Here is an 11,548-nt window from a genome sequence, read left to right as displayed (position 1 = left end):
TTGGTGTTAAAAGTCCATTGCGTCATTTTTTCTGGGCTCTGTTCCCAAAGAACTCGGGTCTCTGGGCACATGACCAGTGGCCAGCTCGCTGCTTTCGATCTTCCATCTCTCACAACACACCGATTCCCTACGGAGGCACCGACCTCGAGTCCACCCGCCTCTGGATCCACAAAATCCTGTAATCCCAAAGGTGCGCTAGTCTCCTAGGCCGCGCCCTCGCTATGTCGAACAGCGGCCGGTCGTGAGACCCCGAGAGCAGGTCTCATTCTCGCAAAGTGCTGAAGACAGTGCATAACTCCAGGTTAGGGTCTTCAAAAGAGCCCTGAAAGGGAAAAAACCGAGCGATTAAAGATCGAAATAGAGCTGTTTCCGCAGATGCAAGTGAAGGAGTCGCCATCAGGCACCATCGTCCCCTAAGATCCTCCCCTTGAATATCGAGAACATGAGATGGAGAGTCCTTGAAAGTGGGTCTATGGGTTGTGGGAGCATTTGAATGACGGGGTAAGTGAAGTTTAGTGAAGTTACCCCCTTTGGTTCAAGAGCCTGATGGTTGAAGGGTAGTAACTGTTCCTGAGCCGGGTGGTGCGAGTCCTGAGACCGTCTCCCTGATGGCAGCCTCCAGAGGAAAGCCTGACCAGGGTGGTGGGGATCTCTGACGATGGCCGCTGCTTTCCCACGACAGCGTTTCACGTAGATGTGCTCGGTGATGGGGAGTGCTTCACCCGTGATGGGCTGGGCCGTACCCACTGCTCGTTGTGCCGGGCTGAGGCGCTGCCAAGATGAAGTCTGAGCCTATCTGCTTGCTTAATGCCATGACGTCTGAGGGTGGTACAAAGGTCAAGTGTGCCAAGAGCGGGTAGTGAGGTCAGCTGAGAAGATCATCGGGGTCTCTCTTCCCGCTATTACAGACATTTACACCACCCGCAAAGCCAGCAGCATTGTGAAGGTCCCCATGCACCCCTCACACAAACTCTTCTCCCTCCTGCCATCTGGAAAAAGGTACCGAAGCATTCGGGCTCTCACGACCAGACTGTGCAACAGTTTCTTCCCCCAAGTCATCAGACTCCTCAATACCCACAGAGTCTAGACTGACATCTACATCATTATTATATTGTAATTTGTCCTCTACTGTGCCTACAGTCTTGTTTATTAATTATTGTACTGCCCTGCACTGTTCTGTGCATTTTATGTAGTTCTGTGTAGTCTAGTGCAGTTTTTGTGTTGTTTTACGCAGTCTAGTGTAGCCTTGTGTTGTCTCACTTAGTCCAGTGTAGTTTTGTGTTGTTTCATGTAGCACCATGGTCCTGGAGGAACGTTGTTTCGTTTTTACTGTGTACTGTACCAGCAGCTTATGGTCGAAATGACAGCAAACTTGACTTGACTTGAGCTCTCCTTCCGAGTGCATTTGGATCCCGGATTTCCTCACTTGTGGAACACATTCAGTTGGGATTGGCAACAACGTCTCCTCCACGGTCTCCACCAGCACAGGCGCACCACAGGGCTGTGTGCTTGGCCCCCTGCTCGACTTGCTTTATAACTATGACTGTGAGGCTAATATTTCAATTTGCTGATGACACCACTGTTGTTGGCTGAATCAAAGGTGGTGATGAATCAGCATACAGGAGGGAGATTGGATATTTGGCTGAGTGGTGTCATAATACAACTTGCAGTTGTACAAGGCCTTGGTGAGACCACACCTGGAGTATTGTGTGCACTTTTGGTCCCCTAATCTGAGGAAAGTCACTCTTGCCACAGAGGGAGTGCAAAGAAGGTTCACCAGATTGATTCCTGGGATGGCAGGACTTTCATATGATGAAAGACTGGATCGACTAGGCTTATACTTGTTGGAATTTAGAAGATTGAGGGGGGATCTTATCTCATTATTTATTGCTATTTATTTATATTTGCATTTTCACAGTTTGTTGTCTTCTGCACTCTGGTTGATCTTTCATTGATCCTGTTATAGTTACTGTTCTATAGATTTGCTGAGTATGCCCACAAGAAACTGAATCTCAGGGTTGTACTTGGGGACATAGATGTACTTCGATAATAAAATTTACTTTGAACTTTGAGTCGTACTTCCTCAGGAGGCTAAAGAAATTTGATATGTCCCCATCGACCGTCATCAATTTTTACAGCTGCAGCATCGAAAGCATCCTGTCAGGATGTGTCACAGCTTGATTTGGCAATTGCTCTGCTGGTGACTGCAAGAAGCTGCAGGGAGTTGTGGACACAGCTCAGCCAGTCACAGAATCCAGCCTCCCCTGCCTGGACTCCATCTACACTTCTCACTGCCTCCACCTTAATCAAAGACCCCACCCACCCTGGACGTCCCCTCTCCCACCGGGCAGAAGATACAGAAATGTAAAACACATAGCACCAGCCTCACGGACGGCTTCTACCCCTGTTGTAAGACTGTTGAATGGCTCCCAAACATGACAGGATGGGTTCTTGACTCCCAATCTACCTTGTTATGTTATTGTCCCTTATTGGTTACCTCACTGCACTTCTCTCTAACTGTTACACTTCATTCTGCATTTTCATTTTGCCTTGTTCTACCTCAATTGTCCAATGTAGGGAATGACTTGTCTGGATAGGGTATATATGAGCATTTATCACTGGTGAGATTGCTTCGCTACGGAGAGGGGAGACTGCCTCTTTATCACTGGCGAGATTGCTCCACTATAAAAAGGGAGAATGTTCCCCAGGTTTTCTGCGTTTTGGATGTGGACTTGGGACTGTGGGCTCATTTGCAGTCTTGCGGGTTTTATTTGCATTCTGTGTTTTTCATCCAATCTTTCTCGGGGGAGAAGGATTTGCGGTTCAATGTGCCCGTTTTTCAAACGAGAGAAAATCTGCAGACGCTGGAAATCCGAGCAACACACACAAAATGCCAGAGGATCTCAGCAGGCCAGTCAGCATCTATGGAAAAATGTACAGTCGACTTTTCGGGCTGAAACCCTTCGGTAGTTTGGTTTTTCTTTTTTTTTGCACAGGGGTTGTTGATCATGCTGCTGTTCTTTTCTCTCTTGGTCTCGTGGCTATCTGGAGAAGATTTTCGGAGTTGTATACTTTGTCAATCAATACTAAACAATTACTAATTTATCCACCCACGCGGTGGTGCACATTGTCTGTGGTTGTCGTCTTATTTAATGCACTGTTGCAAGCAGCGTAGGGCTGCAGGGATGTGCAGGGACTGCATGGTTGTGCATGGCTGTTGTCTCTTACAACAATACGTTTATTGCAAATTACAATAGACACAGAAACAAAGTGACTGTGCAATTACAAACACGAATTCAATTAAATGAAGTGTTCCCATTCCAGTCAAATCTGGTATTAGGGTTGCACGGGGTTACTGCGCTTTGCACCGTCATCTCTCCGATAGACGAACTCTTGCCGAACTCTGTCGTTCAAGGGGCGGGACGGTTCTTAAAAAAGGGAACCGACGGCGGTCTCACCCAATCAGACACAAGAATTTGCCGCCGCAGGGAGATTGGCATTTATTCTAACCAATAGTTTTGAGGTACGGGGGAACCCTGCAGGCCTGACTGGGGAGGACGAGGGGAAAGGCGGGGCCGGAGTGGAGAGGGTGGGGTCTGTTGGTTGTTTGGCGTGATAGAAGAGCCAATGACATCTTGCTACGTCAGAACACGGCAGGGGGGAGGAACAGCTTTATGATTGACGTCCAAGAGAAACCAATAGGAGCTGAGGACCTCGATTGAGAGCGTCCTAAACAATTAGCAGGTGAGAGGGCGGGAAACGAAACGCGCGAGGGGAAAAAAGATGGGCATTCAGTTCAGCCAATGGAAACGCGGACCGGCGGGCACCGCCGGCGGAAGGGTGGGAAGTGGACGCCGGCTGCTGATGGACAGGCCACTGGCCAATGGAAGTGTGGGAATGGGGTGCGGTGCCCAATAGCGGGCGGCGCGGGGCGGGTCGGGTTGGTATTGTTGTTGTTGTTGTTGTTGGCGATCTTAAAATGGCGGCGGGCGGAGGGCGGAACGGGAGCGGCGGAGCGCGGTGAGTGAGGGAGGGGATGAGGGAAAGGAGGGAGGGGCTTGCCTCATCACTGCTACTATAATTAAAGGCTCACTTCCGGCTTGCTCCCCCCAATTCCCGCCCCTTTAACTCGAGGGGTGCGATTGGCCAAGTATCCACCCCTTTAATTCAATGGTTGGGGGAGGTGTTTGGATGTCGGCCACAACCTCTGCTCCTTTAATTTCTGCGGGTTGGAATTTGCCCTGTACATTTTAATTTCAAATGATAATATCCACCGTGTTTCCTTCCACTGTAATTTCGGGGCGGGGGGGTGTTGATGTTGATATTTGCCATGAGGTTTGGCCCTTTAAATCGGGGGAGTGGGGCATTTGATAGTGTGATGTCCTGCCCCTTTAATTTGGGAGTTGGGTATTAGCCACAAACTTCTGACCCTTTAATTCAGGAGGTTGATATTTGCCCAATATTCACCCCAATTTTAAAGGGGGTGTGTTGACCTTTGCCACAACTCTTGACCCTTTAATTCGGGGTGCAGGTGATGTTTGTCCTGATTTTCTGACCTTTTAATTTGGGGAGTTGATTATTTCCTCAATTTCTGACCCTTTAATTCAAGGGGTTTTATGTTTGTCTTTTTTAACCCCTTTAATTTCAGGGCGTTTTCCACTCCCCACACAGTTTCTGGCTCTTTAATTCAGCGAGTTGCTATTTGTCCCTAATCTGTACCTTTAATTCAGTGGGTTACATTTCAGCTTCAGATTCTTCCCTTTAGGTGTGAAATCTGAGTCAAAAAAATCCAACACCATAAATTAAAGGATCAGAGATTGTGGGAAATAGTGCCCCACTCTGAATCTTTAATTTAGAGTTGGTTGTTTGCCACACTTCTGCCCCTTTAATTTATGGTGCTGGATGTTTGACTTAGTCTCAGACCCTTTAACTGAAGGGGTTGATATTCACCCTAATTTTTTTGTCCCTTTAATTCAAGGTCTCATTTTTGCAGCCGAGTATCCCTTTAATTCTGTGCCTGCCCCCTAAAGGAGTGGATATCTGCTATAATTTAGGGGTTTGATATTTGCCCTAATTTCCTGCTCCTCTAATTCAGTCTTTGTGTATTTGCCTCAGTTTCTGCACCTCTAATTCAGCAGGCTGGAGTTTTGTCCAGTTTGCCCTCCCCTTTAATTAAAGAGCCAGTTTTTTCCAAATCCTGATTTTTTTTAAATTCAAAGGGTTTTGTGGACTGGATTTACGAGCCTTTAATTCATAGAGTTGTGTATTTGCCTCAATTTATTGACTCTTATTTGAAAGAGTGAGTGTGTGTGCTCATTCATGACCCTTTAATTGAAGCTTTAATTGCAACTTTAATTTATTTAAATAGTTACCCTTAATTAAAGGTGTTATTTGCCTTAATTACTGCCCCTTTAATAGAAGAGGATGGGTTTAGCCCCAATTTTCTGACCCTTTAATTGAAGAGAGTGTTATTTCCCCTGATTACTACCCCTTTAATTGTAAGGGGGAGGCGTTATTCCCCTAATTAGTTCACTGTTTTAACGATTCTGTGGTTTGATGTTTCATATTCTGTGTTTTTCACTCACTGCTTGCCGTTTGCGCGATTTGTTCTTTCTGCGCGTCCAGTGCTTGAGGTTTTTCTTTGAACGGCTTCTGAGGTGTTTCTTTGTTTTCTGGCTGTCTGTGGGAAGCCGAGTCTCAGGGTTGTCTACTGTGTACATACTTGGATAGTAAGTGTTCTAAAAAACTTGGCGTTATGAATAAGCCCATTGTCCCAATTGGGGTAAAGGCTGCCAACAATAGCTCACCAGATTCCTCCCTCCTGGTGCAATCTTTCAAGTTGTCCCCAAATGTGGCCCGTCTTTGCAGATCCTTCCTCTCCCAGGGATGTGTTTCTGTAGTGCTGGATTTTAACGGGATGAGATCATTTGCCCCATTAGACCATTGGCCAACCCTCCTCCTTTTGCAGCTATGCTTGGTGGAGTTAATTGCTGTCTCTTTAATTGAAGGGGTCTGGTTGCCTTAATTACTTCCCCTTTAATTGAAGAGTGGTCATTTGCCCAAATTCAGTAAAGGGGAAGGGAGAGGGGAATCATGGTTGGAAAAAGGGGAAGGGAGAGGGGAATCATGGTTGGAGAAAAGGGGAAGAGAGAGGGGAATCATTGTTGGGAAAAGGGGAAGGGAGAGGAGAATCATGGTTGGGAAAAGGGGAAGGGAGAGGGGAATCGTGGTTGGGAAAAGGAGAAGGGAGCGGGGAATCGTGGTTGGGAAAAGGGGAAGGGAGCGGGGAATCGTGGTTGGGAAAAGGGGAAGGGAGAGGGGAATCGTGGTTGGGAAAAGGGGAGGGGAGAGGTGAATCGTGGTTGGGAAAAGGGGAAGGGAGAGGGGAATCGTGGTTGGGAAAAGGGGAAGGGAGAGGGGAATCGTGGTTGGGAAAAGGGGAAGGGCGAGGGGAATCGTGATTGGGAAAAGGGGAAGGGAGAGGGGCATAATAGTTGGGAAAAGGGGAAGGGAGAGGAGAATCATGGTTGGGAAAAGGGGAAGGGAGAGGGGAATCATGGTTGGAGAAAGGGGAAGGGAGAGGGGAATCGTGGTTGGGAAAAGGGGAGGGGAGAGGGGAATCGTGGTTGGGAAAAGGGGAGGGGAGAGGGGAATCGTGGTTGGGAAAAGGGGAAGGGAGAGGGGAATCGTGATTGGGAAAAGGGGAAGGGAGCGGGGAATCGTGGTTGGGAAAAGGGGAGGGGAGCGGGGAATCGTGGTTGGGAAAAGGGGAAGGGAGAGGGGAATCGTGGTTGGGAAAAGGGGAAGGGAGAGGGGAATCGTGGTTGGGAAAAGGGGAAGGGAGAGGGGAATCGTGGTTGGGAAAAGGGGAAGGGAGAGGGGAATCGTGGTTGGGAAAAGGGGAAGGGAGAGGGGAATCGTGGTTGGGAAAAGGGGAGGGGAGAGGTGAATCGTGGTTGGGAAAAGGGGAAGGGAGAGGGGAATCGTGGTTGGGAAAAGGGGAAGGGAGAGGGGAATCGTGGTTGGGAAAAGGGGAAGGGCGAGGGGAATCGTGATTGGGAAAAGGGGAAGGGAGAGGGGCATAATAGTTGGGAAAAGGGGAAGGGAGAGGAGAATCATGGTTGGGAAAAGGGGAAGGGAGAGGGGAATCATGGTTGGAGAAAGGGGAAGGGAGAGGGGAATCGTGGTTGGGAAAAGGGGAGGGGAGAGGGGAATCGTGGTTGGGAAAAGGGGAGGGGAGAGGGGAATCGTGGTTGGGAAAAGGGGAAGGGAGAGGGGAATCGTGATTGGGAAAAGGGGAAGGGAGCGGGGAATCATGGTTGGGAAAAGGGTAAGGGAGAGGGGAATCATGGTTGGAGAAAGGGGAAGGGAGAGGGGAATCGTGGTTGGGAAAAGGGGAGGGGAGAGGGGAATCGTGGTTGGGAAAAGGGGAGGGGAGAGGGGAATCGTGGTTGGGAAAAGGGGAAGGGAGAGGGGAATCGTGATTGGGAAAAGGGGAAGGGAGAGGGGAATCGTGATTGGGAAAAGGGGAAGGGAGCGGGGAATCGTGGTTGGGAAAAGGGGAGGGGAGCGGGGAATCGTGGTTGGGAAAAGGGGAAGGGAGAGGGGAATCGTGGTTGGGAAAAGGGGAAGGGAGCGGGGAATCGTGGTTGGGAAAAGGGGAAGGGAGCAGGGAATCGTGGTTGGGAAAAGGGGAAGGGAGCGGGGAATCGTGGTTGGGAAAAGGGGAAGGGAGAGGGGAATCGTGGTTGGGAAAAGGGGAAGGGAGAGGGGAATCGTGGTTGGGAAAAGGGGAAGGGAGCGGGGAATCGTGGTTGGGAAAAGGGGAAGGGAGCGGGGAATCGTGGTTGGGAAAAGGGGAAGGGAGAGGGGAATCGTGGTTGGGAAAAGGGGAGGGGAGAGGTGAATCGTGGTTGGGAAAAGGGGAAGGGAGAGGGGAATCGTGGTTGGGAAAAGGGGAAGGGAGAGGGGAATCATGGTTGGGAAAAGGGGAAGGGCGAGGGGAATCGTGATTGGGAAAAGGGGAAGGGAGAGGGGCATAATAGTTGGGAAAAGGGGAAGGGAGAGGAGAATCATGGTTGGGAAAAGGGGAAGGGAGAGGGGAATCATGGTTGGAGAAAGGGGAAGGGAGAGGGGAATCGTGGTTGGGAAAAGGGGAGGGGAGAGGGGAATCGTGGTTGGGAAAAGGGGAGGGGAGAGGGGAATCGTGGTTGGGAAAAGGGGAAGGGAGAGGGGAATCGTGATTGGGAAAAGGGGAAGGGAGCGGGGAATCGTGGTTGGGAAAAGGGGAGGGGAGTGGGGAATCGTGGTTGGGAAAAGGGGAAGGGAGAGGGGAATCGTGGTTGGGAAAAGGGGAAGGGAGCGGGGAATCGTGGTGGGGAAAAGGGGAAGGGAGCAGGGAATCGTGGTTGGGAAAAGGGGAAGGGAGAGGGGAATCGTGGTTGGGAAAAGGGGAAGGGAGCGGGGAATCGTGGTTGGGAAAAGGGGAAGGGAGAGGGGAATCGTGGTTGGGAAAAGGGGAAGGGAGAGGGGAATCGTGGTTGGGAAAAGGGGAAGGGAGTGGGGAATCGTGGTTGGGAAAAGGGGAGGGGAGAGGGAAGCACCAGAGAGAAATTCTATAATGATCAATACATCAATTGTTTGGAATGAAATGACCTTGCCTGGTGTCTCAGGGCTGGGTGTGTCTGCACCCACACCACCTCCCCACCCTGGCACTGCTTCGCCGCCACCTGTGCCACACCCCTCCCGCGGCACTCCACCCTCGCCATTCCCAACATCCAGGTTTACAAACTCGCTCTCCGCTCCACGTTGTCAGATACAGTAGTGTGTGACAGTCTCCGGCACCCCGGCTGTGTGTGTGTGTGTGTGTGTGTGTGTTCCTGGGACTTCCGCACAGTGCTGGAGGTACAGTCAGATTCCCGAATTGTAGAATCTCGGAATGATGTAACCGCGCAACGGCCACTACTTGTTGGTCTCCCCTTTCGCTGTGACAGCTCCCTGTCCCTTGTTAGTGAGAGAGAGAGAGAGGGAGAGAGGCTGTGGCACGTCGAACTGTCGGGTAAACAATAATTCTTGTTGACTGCAGATCATGGCCACTCTTTGGGGGCTTTGCTCTTGCTTGGTGGGGGGTTGGGCTTTCTACTGGAGTGGGTTACCGGCAGGTGTGAGGTGTTTGCACCTTGGGACGATGGTAGGACCCCGAACAGTGCTGCTGTACGGGTGGGGGCTCTTGGGGTCCGTGTCCTTAGCTCCCTGCACAGGTTGTTAGTGACCAGGTGAGACGTCAGTTTGAGTGCACCTAGCAGCAAAGGTCAGAGTGTCCGCTCGTGGGGGCAGTCGTTTAGGGGGTGGGAGTTCACGTGGTGTTGAAACGCAGGGATGAGGGGTGGTCAGCAGGGATGCTTGGGGCAATGCCAGCCTTTATTTGTGGGGGAAGTGGGTAGAGCAGGGGTTCCCGACCTGGGATTCACAAACCCTTGCTTAACGGTACTGGTCCGTTGGCAGAAAAAGGGTTGGGATCCCCCCCCCCCGGGGTTGAGAGGATGGTCTGTCTGTAACTGTATGGCAGCTGGGTGGGGCCATCCCCGCCCACGGTTCCACTCTGAGTGTTTACGGTCAGACATGTTCGCGTTAGAGGTTGTGTGGAGATGGTTTTCCGGAGGGGTTAGCGGGGGGAGGGAGAACCGAAGGAGATTGGGTAGTTCAGGACGAAACTCACTGGAGCTGTGGGGAAGGGGGGGGGGGATGAATTTCTATTGAAGATGGTGAAGTAGGGTTGACGGTGTTGGTGGAAGTAAGAGGGACGGTTTCAGAATAAGGTGGGGCAGCACCCCAATCTCAGGAGGGAGGTGAGGGGATATCCCTCCCCTCCAAAACTGGGGGAGCGTCTGGAAATCTCTCCCCTAGAGCGAAGGTTGGGTTAGAATCACTGGTTTAGATGTAAAATCTGCTGTTTGCAGCAGCGGTACAGAGCAAAAACATAAAAATTACTATAAATTGCAACAAAATAAATACATGTGTGAAAGAGGAACAGTGGGGAGGACAATCATGGGTTCAAGAACAGTTCAGAGAGCTGATGGAGGGGAAGAAGCTGTTCCTGAATCGTTGAATGTGTGTTTTCAGGCTCCTGTACTCCTTCCTATGTCATCAAAGACACCCACAAGTTTCTGCAGATGTACCTTGGAGAGCATTCTACCTGGCTGCATCTCCGCTTGGTATGGGGGGGGGGGGCAACTGCACAGGATTGAAAGAAGCTGCAGAAAGTTGTAAAATTAATCATCTCGGGCACCAGCCTCCGTAGTGTCCAGGACATCTTCCAGGACCAATGCCTCAGAAAGGCGGCGTCCATTATTAAGGACCCCCATCACCCAGGTCATTGTTACCATCAGGAAGGAGTACGGGAGTCTGAAGGCACACACTCAGTGATTCAGGAACAGCTTCTTCCCCTCAGTCATCAGATTTCTGAATGGACATTGAACCCATGAACACTACCTCACTACTTTTAAAAAATTTAATTTAACTAGTTACTGTATATACTTACTGTAGGTCACAATTGTTTTTCTATTATTATATATTGCAATGTTATGCTGTTGCAGAGACAACAAATTTCACAACATAGGCAGGTGACATGAAACCGATTCTGATGGTAGTAATGAGAAGAGGGCACGTCCTGGATGAGAGGGAAGGGATTCAAGGTACCGACTGTGTCAGGAAGTTGGACCCCAGTCTCTGCTCCTGGGCCTCTTCCGTCCAAGGGGTGAGAGCGATTGCCCCACTTTCAGTCTCTGGGGCAAAGGCTGGACCCCGGTCTCTGCTCCTGGGCCTCTTCCGTCCAAGGGGTGAGAGCGATTGCCCCACTTTCAGTCTCTGGGGCAAAGGCTGGACCCCGGTCTCTGCTCCTGGGCCTCTTCCGTCCAAGGGGTGAGAGCGATTGCCCATGTTTGTTTTGACCTTTCTATTCTACCTCTGGGATAGAATTTTCCGACCTGGGACAAATCAGACAGCACATTGTCATCCAAACTTCACCTTGAGGACATCTTTTAAGAGTCAGTGCTTTTTGAAAACGGCATCCGTGACATAGGACCCTGACCCTCTGGGACATGCCCTCTTCTGATTACTCTCATCAGGGAGGGGGTCACCAGAAACAGCTTCTTCTCTTTGCCATCAGTCCATGAACCCAGGAACACTAACTTGCTAACATCAGAGATTCTGGAGATGCTGGAAATCTTGAGCGACACACATGCACACAGGCAAAATACCGGAAGAACTCAGCGAGTCAGGCAGCATCTGTGGAAGGGGAATAAAAAGTCGGTGTTTTGAGCTGAGACCCTTTATTTTGACTGTTTCTTCTCCTCCATACATGCTGCCTGACTTGCTGAGCTCCTCGAACACTAACTGGCTATTCTGCTTTCTCAGTATTTACTCACTTATTTTTTTTATTGTGGATTAATGTAGCTTTTATCCCTTATATTGCACTGCTACCACTAAATGACAAAGTTCACCAGGTACACCCAGCGGCCACTTTATTAGGTACACCTCGATATTGCAA

At 50.2% G+C, this 11,548-nt stretch overlaps 1 protein-coding gene across 1 annotated transcript in view; it reads left to right on the top strand.

Moving 5' to 3' along the window:
• Positions 1–3,967: 3,967 nt before the first annotated feature.
• LOC134352679 (chromodomain-helicase-DNA-binding protein 8-like) overlaps positions 3,968–11,548 on the top strand; it is a 75,981-nt gene continuing 68,400 nt past the window's right edge. The window contains exon 1 of the mRNA XM_063060058.1: positions 3,968–4,020. The gene's annotated coding sequence lies outside the window, so the exon portion shown is untranslated. The remainder of the gene's footprint in view (positions 4,021–11,548) is intronic.

Source organism: Mobula hypostoma, chromosome 10, assembly GCF_963921235.1.
Source record: "Mobula hypostoma chromosome 10, sMobHyp1.1, whole genome shotgun sequence".
Lineage (NCBI taxonomy): Eukaryota > Metazoa > Chordata > Chondrichthyes > Myliobatiformes > Myliobatidae > Mobula > Mobula hypostoma.
This window is presented reverse-complemented; position numbering and strand designations above follow the sequence as displayed.